Here is a 14,915-nt window from a genome sequence, read left to right on the forward strand (position 1 = left end):
GGTGGCTGGGCTCAGGTGAGGAAGTGAGAAGACAGCAGTGTTCCAGACAGTAGGGCTGGTGCAAATGCACAGGCCTGCCTGAGAAATAATGAACTCTGAACTGAGGACCAGAAGCAACTTGGGTTGCCAAAGGCAGAGACGAGAGGCACAGGAGGCAGAGGCTGGAAAGTAGGGGAAAGAGAACGTTCCACTCAGAGTCAAGACATGGGTAGTCACTGAAGGGCAGACTTATATTTAATAAAGCTCTCTCGGGCTGCAGAGGGGAAGAGACAGGGGGCCAGAAGGTGAGGGAGGAGGCTACTGGTACACATTTGGGACAACAGAGAGGCCAAGGAGTGGGAAAAAGATCTGGAAAAATGTTTACGGGTAACATAGGGACTCCTAGTAAGTATTCCAGATGGGAGCAAAGGGCTGGGGCACCCTCAAGGATGACTCATGTCCTCAGCTTCCTCCACCAGCAGGCTTTCCACTCTAAATGGCTCTCTGCAGGTAGGTGGATACCAGTCAATCCTTATGCTCAATGCACATAGCCTGTGTGGATACCTGTGGTTCCCAAACCACTGCTTTTGGGGGAGTGCTAAGTATCTATGGAGTGAGGCTTCAGTCCTGGAGCCACCAGCCAAGGGAGGGTGTAACCCTCTCCACATGCAGGAAAAGGTTAGTTCAGGAGGATTGAGTCTCTCAAACTCTGCATATTCCCAAGAAACACCTGATTTAGGCATGGCCCCTGGCCAGCTCCTGGGAGATGAGCTCTAGAGTCTCTGGAATATTCTGCCTGATAAGTGTGTTTCTGTATGCCCGAAGTCTTGGGCCATATGTTAGCAGTTTGTTCAGATAGTTTATGCTAACAATGTGATTTGTGGTGAACACCTATTTTGCTCTGGGGATGGAGTCTGAGTAGCTGAGGTCAGCCACACAGCACAGCATGCCTGCATGACAGACCCCCCTCCCCAATAAAAACCCTGGATACCAAGGCTGGGGTGCACTTCCTTGGTTGGCAACACTTCGCATATGTTCTGACACACTGCTACCAGAAGAATTAAGCACATCCCATCAGCTCTACTGGGACTGGACATCTGGAAGCTTGCACCTGGTTTCTCCTGGACTTTGCCCCATATGCCTTTTTCCTTTGCTGATTTTAATCTGCATCCTTTTACTGTAATACACTCTAACCACAAGTATAAGAGCTTTCCTGAATGCTGGGAGTTCCTCTAACAAACCACAGAGCCTGAGGCTGGTCTTGGGTACCCCTGACACATCCCACCAAGGGGTGACAGCAGAAAAGCACACAGCCCAAAACCCAGTATTTCACCCCAGAGGAGGCAACTTTAGAGTCAGGTCCTGCAAAAACAACCTAAGTGGAATACTTTGTGTACCACACAGAGGGCACAAGGACACCTGGAACGCTGGGAGAATATTTTCCAGCTTCTCCAGAATCCAGGGTCGCTCTGCTGTTCTCCCTGTGGCCTCTAGGAGCTTGCTTTGGTTCTGACCTCTATTATCCAACAAAGCATTTTACCTTTTTGTTTTCAGCTTTTGCAAAAAGTGTAATATCCTCCCTCTGCCCCTCTAGTTTGTTTCTTTTGCCAGATAGTTGTGTCAAAACTGCTGGCAATTTCCAGATTCTGTAAAAGAGAATTTGCCCTGAACAACAGATGTGAGAATCTACAGTGTGCCCTAGAAACATAATACATCACTATGGTGTAAATTTATAGGTTATTCGGATAACATGCTGTGATACAACAGGGAAATTAAGCTTCTCAGCAATGTGTATGATCTACAGCCAGGAAATCTGAGGTTCGAGTTGATGTGAATACAAGCTTTCTGTGTGCAACCTTCCTCCTCACTTTACCGCTTGCTCGGTTTGTTGACAGAACGTGAGATGTTGCGAATGAGTGGCACCCACCTCCTCTTCACATTTATCCAGAAAAGGATCTGGACCAATAGGTATTTCTGCTCAACTTGCAGTCCAAACCCATTCTTGGCTTCAACTCCAAGCCTAGGCATCAGGAACTTTTTTACAATATTTCAGTTAAATGAATGACTTTTCAGAATACATCCCTATACACATTTGTAAAGCCACTCTGCAGCTCCCCAGGCCCTGCCACGTCCTGGTTTAGCTTCCTCTTCATTGTCTCCCTCTCTCCAGTACACCGGGGCCCTCAGCACTGCACCTAGATCAGTGGGAAGCAAGACAGGAGGTTCTTCACCTGTTTATGACCTTGTATGAGGCACGGCTCAATGTGGACAGCAGAAATATGGGTACTGTAAGCAGAAAGGAACTTAATACAAGAAACGCAGTGGTAGCAAGTTATTGGAAGGGCTAGAGGACTGGATTCTAGGCTGGGTTCTGGAAAGCCCGCACTAGAACTATAGAGTTCAAGTCCGTACTTCCATGCCTGCTAACCAAGGGTCTACATCCTCTGCTACTTCCTCCAAACCACCTTTCTACGTCAGGAAGCTAGAGAATGACACTGCTGCAGGCCTTCCCTCTGTCCTTGACCTTGCTCACCAACAACAACCACTGGAGCAAGACGACAGCCCCTCCCTCACTTCCACAATCCAAATCCTGCTCGTGCACGTAAGGTGGATGCCAGACCCCAGCTGTTGAGGGAAGGTTAGGAATTTTTCCAGCATTCTCAGTACAGGAAACATTACTAGGTGAGGGTGGGGACTTGAGTCAGGAGATACACTGCACTCCACTGCAGGCTATTAAGGTGTTTTCAAGATCTCACATTCCGTGTATGACCAGGATCCTGAATAAGAAAAGACAACAATCTCCAGAGAAGGACATAAAGGAGGAAAGTATGCCTTCTGTTACCATCTCCTCTTCCACTGCAATCTGCTTAGAAGTTATTTCCAACTAGTCCTGCCCTCTTAGCTTGTGTCTCTTCTGACTACTTTCAGTCTAGCCCCCTGTTCCTAAGAGTTGACAATGACTCCAAGTCTGAAGCTGGAAGAGATTCTAGAAACAACCCTTTATTTAAAGGAAAAGAGCTAGAAACTTGAGAGTTTCCGTAAGTCTCCCAACTTTATCACTTGGGTCTTCAACTACCTTCATCAAAATATTTAAGGTAACTCAGCGATGCTAGAGATGCCACAGCTTTTTGCTCTTCAATTCAGCAAAGGTTAAAACGTCCTAGCCTTTCCTGTCAAGTATTAATCTCTTAATTTTGAATACAAGTGGTCCCCCAAAGGCCCTGATTAACTGGACCTTAGGGGGACCTTCCTTAACTCTGATATAGAGAACATAGGGAGTATTCAGAAAGAATATATATTTTAACCAGAGATGCTTGCTTGCTTGCTTGCTTTAATGTTTTGAGAGAAAGAGAGACAGAGGGTGAGCAGGTAAGGGGGAGAGAGAGAGAGACACAGAACCCAAGCAGGCTACAGGCTCTGAGCTGTCAGCACAGAGACCGACATGGGGCTCAAACTCACGGACCACAAGATCACGATCTGAGCCAAAGTTGGACGCTTAACCAACTGAACCACCCAGGCGCCCAAACCAGAGATGTTTTCATTTGTTTCGTTAGTTGCTCTCTATATTTCTGTTCTCTATTTCCTAAAACAATATGAGGTATGAAAAACAGAGTTTTAAAAAAACACACAAAAAGAGGAACACAGTACTTTGGGATGGGCATGAGGGGCAGAGATTTGGCTAGTAAAAGAGAAACACATTTTGGGACACCTGACTTTGAAGATTCCAGAACTAGTCCTTGGATAACTCTGAAGAAAGACTCCAAGGAATTTGAGAGTGGGAATTTAGGAATTCAGTTAGAAGACACTAAACTGAAGAGCCGGAGAGTTTGTACCATTGAAAGGGACAACTGGTGAACAGACAAAAGACTGCTTTAAGGCAGGGGTTTCTGAACCTCAACATTACTGACATTTTGGACGAGATACTACTATGCTGTGGGGCTGTCCTGTGCATGGTAGCGTGCTTAGTGGTGTCCCCAGCCTGTAGGCTTCAGATGCAAGTAGCAACTCCACAGTCCTCATCACCAAAAATGTCACCAACATTGATAACTGACCCTTGGGGGGGGGGGGATAAAATTATCCCCAGTTGAGAACCACTCATTTAAAGTTTAAAACTTGTGAATCAGAGAGAGAGAGAAACAGGGGAGGAACCTGGGACATTAGCATTTCTCTTTTAATCTCACATATTTCTTTTAGGCGGTGACTTCAGGACCTCAGCTGATACAGACCTTCCTCGACTTACAAGGGGGTTTAAATTGAGATAAACCCCATCATAAAGTGAAAATATCATTAAATCAAAAAATGCATTTAATATACCTAACCTACCTACCTGCTGGACATCATAGCTTAGCCCAGCCTCCCTGAAACATGCTCAGAACATTTACATTAGCCTACAGTGGGGCAATATCACCTAACATAAAGTGTATTTTATAATGAAGTATTGAATATCTCATGTAATTTACTAACTACTGAACTGAAAGTGAAAAACAGAATGGCTGCATGCAGAATGGCTATCAGTGCAATGGGTGTTCACCCTCGTGATCATGTGGCCGACTGAGAGCTCCAGCATCCTACCGCATATCCCTAACCCAAGAGAAGATCAAAATTCAAAGTCCAAAGTATAATTTCTACTGAATGCATATTGCTTTTGCCCCATCGGAAAGTTGAACGTTCTAAATCGAACCACTGCCCATCTTTGACCTTCTTTCGGCATTTCCTCTTCAACTTAAAATACCGTGGCATCTTCATTGATAAGGGCTCCTCCTACTGGACATGCTGTGGTTTCCCCTTCAGTCTCCAAAAGCTAAGATGTTGCCCCCTCAGCTAGGATATTTTAGCAAACCCCCACCCCTTATTCCCTGTCACAAATGTACTAAAGAATGGGGCGCCTGGGTGGCTCAGTCGGTTAAGCGTCCGACTTCGGCTCAGGTCATGATCTTGCTCTTTGTGAGTTCGAGCCCTGCGTCGGGCTTTGTGCTGACAGCTCAGAGCTTGGAGCCTGCTTAGGATTCTGTGTCTCCTTCTCTCTCTGTCCTTCCCCCACTTGTGCTCTGTTTCTCTGTGTCTCTTAAAAATAAATAAACATTAAAAGTTTAAAGAAAAAACCAAATGTACTAAAAAAGCTCAAAGGTCATCTATCACTGCACAAGTTGAACAGTTTGGAGGAACTGTTCCACACAAAAGCTGTTGAATTCAAAGACATTAGGAAGAAAGAGAAAAAAGTTCAATGAGAGCATCAGTGATTCCTCCACTCTGAAAAGAGGTTATCATGCTTCAAATGAGCACACAGTCACGTAAGAAACTGCTGCCTGGAATATCCCTCGGTTCTCTCCCGAAGCAAGCCCTTCTCTGTGCCCCTCAGGAAGTCTCTGCCTGTGACCATATGTCTGACCCCCAAACCCGTTTCTTGACTCAAAGATTGACAAAGACTCTTCCTTTTCTCTCCTTATGTCCTCTGTGGCACCAGGGGGCCTGAGAACTCCAGTGATGTCTTAAATACCTTTTCTCTGACATGACATCAAACTCAAAAGTGGCAGCCTTGCTATAAGGAATGCCTTTGATATTACGAAGCCTTTAAAAGTCCTGCATACCTTCTAGAAAGGATGTAACCTGAGAGCCGATCTCTGGCAGGCATCCACTGATCTCAGGAGATGTTAGAGGCAGAATTCACAAAGTCAATAATTATTTATTGGGTACCCACTATATGCCAGGTACTTGGTTAGGGGCTAAAGAGAGAGACATAATTCTGCCTTGAACGGATCCACCATAAAGCAGAGAAAACTGATAAATAAAGTGGTGTGATAGGGAAGCACAGAGTGCAGACAAGTGTTATCAATGAAGGCTAACACCAGGCACAAAAGGTTGATGGTGGACTTCACAGCAGTCAAGTTAACATCATCTGAACCCAGTGGCCAATCAATCCTAACATCTCAAAAAGTGAAACAATCCGTCATACTTTCCTCCCAACGTGACAGAGTAGAAAGCACATAGCACCACTTATGGAGTATTACTGGCAAAAAAAAAAAAAGTACTGAATCTAATTAAGTCAGCTTTACCCAATAACAGGAAATACAGGGGTTAAAGGAACAGGTTAAATGACACCAAGAGGATGCAATCAGACAAATTCAGAACGAAGGAAGTTGTACAGTGTAAATAATCTAGTCTCTTCAACAAATAAATGGGATGAATTCCAAAATAATAATAATAATTGTTATTATTAATACTAATAATTGGTTAATAATAAGAGCTGTTAGAGATGAAGATAAATTGAAATTTAAGATACAAACCAACCAAATGTAATTTTGTAGAGATCATTTAGATCTTTATTCAAACCATAAAAGGACATTTGGGGGAAAATTACCTGAAATTAAACATGAATTAGAGATGAGATGATATTAAAGAATTATTATTACCTTTATTGAGAATAATAATGGTATCATGGTTCTTAGTCTTAAAAGGGTTCTCAGATTAAATGACATTTGAGCTGGCTAAAATATTCCAGATATATTCACACATTATTTGTATAATTAAAATGAAAATGAGAAGTAAAAGAAAAAATAAAGTGTAGAAACCAGGTCTTTCTTATTCAACATAACATATGAGAGGGACCTCATTTAATCTAAGGAGTTGGGTAGAAGGCACATCTATGGAAACCAGGTTCCAATGATGTTGATTACTGCAGAAGAGGTATTCTGAAGAGAAGAGAGAAGCAGGTAAGATGTATTCTAAGACCTTGCTACTCAAAGAGTGGTCCCTGGCCCAGAGCACCAACATCTCTTGTGTTTTATAAATGCAAAATCTCAGGCCCATCTCAGACCCATTGAATCAGAAAATATATTTTAACAAAACACCCAGGTGATTCATTTGCACATTAAAATTTGAGACTCACTGCTCTAAGCGCGTGCTCATCTTTTAATAAAGTTGCTTCATTATCCACCTCTGAAAGCTCCTAGTGACCAAATCTAAGATTTCATGCAGGATCCCCTGGGAGCAAAGATTTGTGTATTAATCTGTTGCAACACCTACACCAGTTCCCTTACTAATGGCTGATCCACCATCTATTCCTGGCCCCAAGCCACACAACATCCTCCCTGCCATGCTTCCTAATTGGTAATCTGCCACCCATGACCTTGACCAGATGGTGTACTGCCTTGGGACCCCTGGCCTCATCAGCTGATTCCACACTTAGGCAGAACCACCATACAAAGGGAGGCCAGTGCCTGGAGCAGCCGTAGAGATGGATGGGCCCCCAAAGATTGTGGCATGCAATTAAAGGGAAAGAACTCTATTAAGTATTTTTATGAGAGGCCAAGGCCCTTTACAGATAGGGGTCACCAGCCCTGCTATTAATCTAGTCTTGCTCTGTCCTCCGAATAGAAAATACTTTACATATGAAGAGATATGAGGAGGGCACAGGGGCAGATGTGGAGTGCTTCAAATCCATCCGGATAAGTGGGAGTCCCTTCTACCCTCTATTTACCCAAGACAGGAAGGAAGGTTTGTCTCCATTAGTGATATCTTCCCTTTTGGGTAGAGCCAACTTGGGAGCAGTGTCTATGCCTTCTTTGTGATTAACTTTTGTTCATGCACATGGCTGTTTAATGAATATTGATTCTGGTGACTGCTTTGATTAATAGGGTCTGAGGAATTTCACACTTAATATCTGAGTTGAGATGAGGCATGTGGCATCATTTCAATTCTCAGGGAACCGGCAACTACATCACAGCCTCTTTTATAAAGTGTCTTAAAAGAAATCCTTTCCATGTTTCTGAATATTGGCCATCGGACATGCCCGACATCTTCAAGTCTTTTAGTTTTGCATCAGCTAGCTGCCTGAGGGTGTAGAAAAGAGAGCTGAACAGTGAGACTGTGGGGGGGGGAGGGGGTTTAGGACGTGGGCTCTGAATCCAAATTGCTTGGGCTTAAGTCCCAATTTTGCTATTTACCATCTGTGTGACACTGAAATTACTTACCACCTCTGTGCCTCAGTTTCCTACATGTAAATGGGGATAATAATGTCTTCTGTCTCACCATTTTGTCATGAGGGTCATATGAGGTAACATATGTAAAGCACTCGGAAGAGCGCCTGGAACAGAGTAAGTGCTCACTAACGTCATTATTATCACTGATACAAATACCTACTACGTTCCAACACCAATTCTCTGACACTAACTGGGTGTCCTATGATTCCATTCAATTCTGACACTAACTACTCAGAGTTAGCACAGACCCAAGAAGTTAAGGGTAAAGTCCTTTTATTCTAACTACTCGTAGTACCAGATCCCACGAGATAAAGAGCAAGGTCCCCAAGATAGCCCTTATTTCAGATGCCAGTTGCAAGGGGGATCCCCAGATACCTGCACTTGTGTGTGACTTGGCTACAAATTCAGGGGTTCCAATGTCCCAGCCCCTCTTCAGGTTTGACAATTCACTAGAATGACTGAAGGCTACAGTTCTGAAACCGCCAAACACTGAAGGTACATAGGTAAGTTCTTGCGGGAAAGGCACAGAACTTCTTTGCTCTCTCTGGGCATGTGACCCTCTCAGCACATCCACTTCTTCACCAACCAGGAAGCTCTCCTCAGCGCCGGTTTTCAGTTTTTGTCTGGGGTTTCACTGTACTATCACCACTGATTAAATCACAGGCCGCTTGAGTGAACTTGATCTCCAGCCCTGCTCCTCGCCCCAGAGGTCAGGGGGTGGGGTTGAAAGAAAGTTCCATACTCTAATCATAACCATGTCTTGGTTTTTCTGACATAACCAGTCCCTCCCTTGAAATTATTTAAGGCCCATCAAGAGTCACCTCATTAGCATAAACTCAGGTATGGTCAAAGGGGCTCTTAGGATAATAAAAGACTCTACTATCACATGGGAAATTCCAAGGATTTTTGAAACTCTGTGCCAGGAACCAGGGACAAAGACCAGCTGTGTTCTTTATTATATCATACTCAATAAATATTCCAGCACTTACGTTGGGCCAGGTACTATGCTAGGCACTGGGGAATAATCTGTATTTTCAATGGTTTTCATTAAGCCACAAGCCTGCAGAACAGCACCATGCCTTGACCAGGATTCAGGATCAGCACCTTTACTTCACCATCATGACCACCCACACAGAACCATACCTCAAGGGCTTGAAGAACCACAACTTTTTTGGGCTGCGGGGCACCTGAGAATTTATGAAAACGACTCCACCCCTTTACAGATGAGGAAACCAAGAATCAATTGGCTCAAAGTTTTATTCAGTCAGTGACACATGTCATGACTGATAATCTGTACCTATTTCCATTCGCCATGAGCTACGGGATCAGAGACCTCAGCAACTGTGCCAAAGGTGAAAAGTAGATATTTACTGTTCTTTGGATTAAGGGCCTAGTCATTCTCCTCTGCCCCACTATTATGGCCCTCAGAGTTGGTTTGGAAGACATATAGGACATGATAGCGAGAGCTGTTGGTCAGAGGAACAGACATCGGACATCCCTTCTCCCTTCTCTCCTAAGCTAATCAGCTCTCCTACCACCACCTTCCTCCCTGGAGGAAAGGTCCTAAATCTCTGGCAACTCCATTCTACTCGGTATTTGAGGAGGGGACACCCACCATGTACAGAGCATCCTAGTAGCTGCTGGGTACACAGAGCTGAGTAAGACTTGGTCTTATATATCTACATACATAACTTGAATGAGAAAAAAAAATGTGAGAAATGTGGCACCAAAGGCGTAGTATACCATCAGAATATAGGGGAAAGAGAGATTAATTAAGGTGAGGAATCCTAGTAACACTGCTTTTACAGGGTACTAAACTTTCTGCTAATCTGAAGGCCAATGAGGAAGAACCCAAAAGCTAAAATATGCTGAGTGCCTGCCATGCTATGCAAATACACAATGTTTTATTTGCCTTCAATCCTCTAATTAGGGGTTTTCAAATGATTTTTACCATGTGCCCTAATTTATAAAACATGTGGACAATTTCATAAATATATACATGGTTACGGGTGAAATGTGAACATATACTGACGTGTTGTGTACAGCACATAAAACACAGCAAGATAATAAAAATGACCAATTGGAAAACCGGATTTCCCAAAGATAGCTATTATCAACATCCTCTGTTTCCACCTATTCTTTCTGACACTCCTTCGTTGAGGGGTGATGTCTGTGTTCCCTCCCTTTGAACCTGGGTGCAAGTCTGTGGCTACCCCAGCTAGACAGGGTCATAAAAGGAGATACCATTCTGCTTGGCTCTTTCTCTCTTGGGATGTGTGCCTTGGGGGCCCTGAGCTGAAACAGAAGAGTAGATGGCCCAGGCAGACAGGAGCTGACAGTCCCCATCAACTCCCTGAGGGGATGATGCAGGTCCCAGCCTTTGAACCGACCCAGGTGACACCATGTGGAACAGAGACCAGCTATGCCTGCTGAGCTCTGCCCACATTGTAAAATGGTAAGTGGGATCAATACTGTCAGTGCTCTAAACTGCTAAGTTTGGGAGCGATGTGTTCTACAGCCACAGTAACTGGAAAAAAAACAAAGATGAGGTAAAATACTTCTAAAATTATCTTACTTTATCAATGACATAAAAACTCTTTATACTCTTAATATTATCATTCATAATCATACATTTAGTGAGAGCAACGTAGTTGGATATACTTCATTAAAAAGCAAACAAACAACTCACGGTGCAATAATTCAGAGTTGGAGTTCTATGCCTGGTTTATTTCCCCACTAGATTTTTTTTTTAAATTGAGGTATAATTGACATATAACATTGTATTAGTTTCAGGTGTACAACATAATGATTCGATATTCATACATATTCTGAAGCGATCAACACAGTAAGTCTGGTTAACATCCATCATCACACACAGTTACACATTTTTTTCTTGCAATTGAATTTCTAAGATCCTAGTAACTTTCAAATATACAATACATTATTATTAACTATAGTCACCATACTGCTATACATTCTATCCCCAGGACTTATTTATTTCATAACTGAAGTGTGTACCTTTTGACCCCTCTCCCCATTAGATTTTCATGGCAGACTTGGCCAAAAAGATACCTCATTTCATGAAAACACAATATAAGCCTATGGATCGTACCCTGTAGTTAATGTTACTAACCCGTATTTCAAAGTGTCTTGATAAATCTTAATTATTTTGTCTTCTTGTCAGAGCTAAGTATATCCATTTTGTTTTTACCCCAAAATGTGGCTGAGAGCTCAGGCCAAGAGTAGACGATCTGGCCCCACCATTCTCTCGATTGCTTGTCTGCTGCTTCTTTACAGGAATCTCTTAATGCCACGCATTCATTTAATGACGAAAAGTTCAGTTACACCAGATAAAGAAGAGAGGCACTACTGCCATAGTCACCTGTTTACTACCTCCAGAAGCCCCTCACCGCCCTCAGGATAAATAAATATCCAAGCCTCAAACCTGGCAGACCGTGTCATCTGCTCCCTCATATGCACCTGGGCGCCAGCCTTTCCAAATCACTTGCAGCCTCTGTTCAGTTCCTCACAGTGAATGATTATGGAATACATCCATGTATCTGAGTTGAAGTCAAATGCACAGAAGACAGCCGCTCATTCTAAATGTATGCACACTTTGTCAAGGATGGTAGAGAGAAGGGGTCCCACATACTTGTGTGACAACCTTACCCAAAACGATGGCAAAAATGAGCCAAACATTCCTTAAAGGTGCCTGAAACTGTAGGGTTGGGGGTGGGGGCAGAGGAGTCCTTGTGCTAACTAAGGAGTCTGTACCAACCACACTGTATTTCTCTTCTGACTTAGCGTGGATGGTATAATGGTAGCCACACCCCAACGGGTAGCCTTGACCACCTTTCCTTCAAATGTGTGATCTTTAAAGCCTTATTATCTTTTAAGTATGGTTCCCGTTATCCCCTCGAACAAGACTGTTTATCCGGTACACAGCTTTACTTCTCTGATGAATGTCCATGGCAAAATCTAATTCTGTTACCCAAAAATTTCCTTTTGTAGCCAAACCTTTAAAAACTCATCTATTCTGTAAAGTAGGTATATTTATATTCCTCGTTTCCTTTAGGGATAGAGGAGGGAAATGGAGTAGGCAAATGCATTCAGCTCACCAGTTATTAATGCCGTGGATTACATCCTCCGCGGATTATAAGGGGTGTGTTTTTCATTCTGGGCCAACACTGACCGAAGTACCTGGGGAATAAAAACTCATTTTAAAATTAGCCCAAGCAAAAATAAATAATGAGGGAAGAAAATGCATTGTAAAAAAGAATAATATGAAGCAGGTGAAAGCCAGATAATACGGTTTTGATCAATCACTGCTTTGGACTGCCTTTTCCCTGCTTTCTCTGCCATTTGCATGCATAATTGAATGTTGCCTACTTGATGAAAAGGAACGCTTAGGAGAAAATATTGCCATCACGATGACCAAGAGTGGCTAAATTTGTGCTTTACTAACCTTCAAGGCTCCCTTGTAGGAAATGTCTCGTTTTCAGAGTCTGTGCCCCCTTAGAATTTAGGTCTAGTTTGCCTTTCATGGATAGACGGTAGACCTTCTAGGGAATTAGCTCTCTATACCTTGGTGTGTCCCTATTAGGGATTCTTAACGGCATTTCCTTATGAAATTTCCTCAGACATCCACAATTCCCAGGAGATCTGAACATGACATTTCTTAACACTCATATTTGACTTTTCTCTTCCTTTCTCTTATTTATCATTTGGAAAAGTATTTTTTTTAAACATTTATTTATTTTGGAGAGACAGAGACAGAGTGTGAATGGGGGGAGGGGCAGAGAGAGAGGGAGACACAGAATCTGAAGCAGGCTCCAGGCTCTGAGCTGTCAGCACAGAGCCCAACGTGGGGCTCAAACCCACAAACCGTGAGATCACGACCTGAGCCAAAGTCGGACGCTTAACTGACTGAGCCACCCAGGCACCCCTGGTGAGTATTTTGAAGATGTGGTCTCCTTCTTTTCCCAAATATATAGTGACCTAGACCTCTTCACTCCTTGGCAATCTCTGTGAATCTCTTCACCTCTTATCTTCCTTGTCACTGGCGTGATAGCATCTGAGTTAACTCGAGAGGAGAAGATAGCATTAATTTTGCACACCTCCAAAAGAATGATAAGGCTGTCTGTACATGATGGCAACACAGCTACTGTGAGGACTGATTTATTGAAACATAAGGTTTATAGTACAGATACAAGAAAATTAATCGTTTGATGGCAAATTCGCTTTCCCCTCTGTGGTAGGAGCGCCCAGTAGCTTAGACCTATATGTAGTGGAGTAATCCCCAGAAAGCCTTTTCTTCTGCCTTGCTAAGTAGCACTGTGTATCAACAAACCTTATAAAATAATACCTCGAGGTGTCCCACTGGTATTCTAGAAGCCATCTTTAGGAGCCAGTCAAGCTCAATGAACTGCTCCAGGGAAAGCTCTGACCTTCCAGTGAGTTCCTTGCTGGGCTTCTGCTGACAAGCCATTGACCTGAGGGGCAGAGGGCATTGTGTTTTCTTGTTCACCACTGGAAATTATAATATTTTCATAGACTCTCCTTAGGAAGACCAGAAAGTGCCTTCTTTTACTCCTTTTGTGATACTGTTAATTGAACTTCATGCAAAATAAAATTGGTCTTCTACAGCTCCCTACACACATGGGTTACTCAGCAGATTTCACTACAACCAAATTGCTTTCTCCTTCGTTACATATTTTCCATTTTTTAATCTACACTTACAAATGCAGTCACTGAAAAAAAAAAAAAACCAACTAGCCTTTGGGCCTAATGTACTTTTTTTAATAATGATTTTTTTAAAAGGGAACCTACATTGGCCTGACTTCCTTTTGTCTGAATAAAAGCTTTAGCACAGTATAAAAGGGTTGCATGTGCTGAAATGTTGCCCAAGGATATGTGTTATTATTCCTCCCCCCTTGACCAGCAGGGTCTCCGTTCTCTTTCCCTTTCAGCCTTTTGTTTGAACAGATGGGATTGGGGAAGCAGGGAAAGAAAGCCATTCTGTTCTCATTAACTCTCCCCATACACAAACACAAACCTGGGCTTCAGGGACTCTGAAACGGGACAGCTCCCACTCTATTGCCATTGAGACCTGATGTACTGAGATACAAAGAAAGCCAGGCCCAGGGCCCACATCACCATTTCAATAAGGTTGCTAACCAGTAAAATTATGTTTATATACGTTTTTATAAATACATTCACAAAAAGATGTGTCCATATAACACAAGCAAATATCACGTGTATAGAAAAATCCACCTATTACATGTAGTATATATAATATAGTATTTTCAGAAATTTCTTTATCAGCTATGGTGATATCTTGAGTACAAATATATTTGTGATGAAATATAATGGTGTTCTGTGAACTATAAAATCCTTTCCCCCTTTATCACGTCTTCTCTCTATAGAATAGAGCTTAAATATATTGAGAATGGTGGGGTTCCTATTATCTCATGCTCTCTTGTTCAGCTGTAGCGTAAAAATTTTTATTAAGGTTTCTAGTTTGGATGGTCTTGTTTGTTAAAGCTCTTGACCAAGAAAAATGTCACAAAAAAATTTAAAAATTTGGGTCCAAGTATTCAAGGTCTCTCTTCTGGGGTCCTTATACAAATAAAAGACTTTAAGAAATAGATACATACATATATTGAGAGAAAGTAAAAGGCTTTCCAGAAAGAGCTGAGGGTGTTTCCCCCCTGGTGAGCTAATGCCGGGAAGTGCTATCTTTTGTTCTGGATGCTGGATTAGAAAGTGGTCTGGCCTATTTGTTAGATCATATTTGCTTTTAAATCTCCGTCCATCCTCATTACTATGATGAGGGTACTGAGGCAAAGATAAACAGAGCCTGAAAAGATGTCTTCTCATGGCCAGATGCTACCACATGGGCTTTTGACTCCATGAGCCCTAGGTCTCAGGAGGGCGAGCGAAAAAAGAAAATGCCCA

General features: G+C 42.8%; 1 long non-coding RNA gene across 1 annotated transcript in view; it reads right to left on the bottom strand.

The window, feature by feature from the left end:
* The window catches only part of LOC109272119 (uncharacterized), an 87,526-nt gene extending 74,899 nt beyond the window's left edge, over positions 1–12,627 (bottom strand). Inside the window, exon 1 of the long non-coding RNA XR_002082292.2 lies at positions 12,077–12,627. This is a non-coding gene — a long non-coding RNA (uncharacterized LOC109272119). The remainder of the gene's footprint in view (positions 1–12,076) is intronic.
* Between the last annotated feature and the right edge of the window lie 2,288 nt (positions 12,628–14,915).

The sequence above is a fragment of the Panthera pardus genome, unplaced genomic scaffold, assembly GCF_024362965.1.
Source record: "Panthera pardus isolate Hobbes unplaced genomic scaffold, ASM2436296v1 HiC_scaffold_11, whole genome shotgun sequence".
NCBI classification, from domain to species: domain Eukaryota; kingdom Metazoa; phylum Chordata; class Mammalia; order Carnivora; family Felidae; genus Panthera; species Panthera pardus.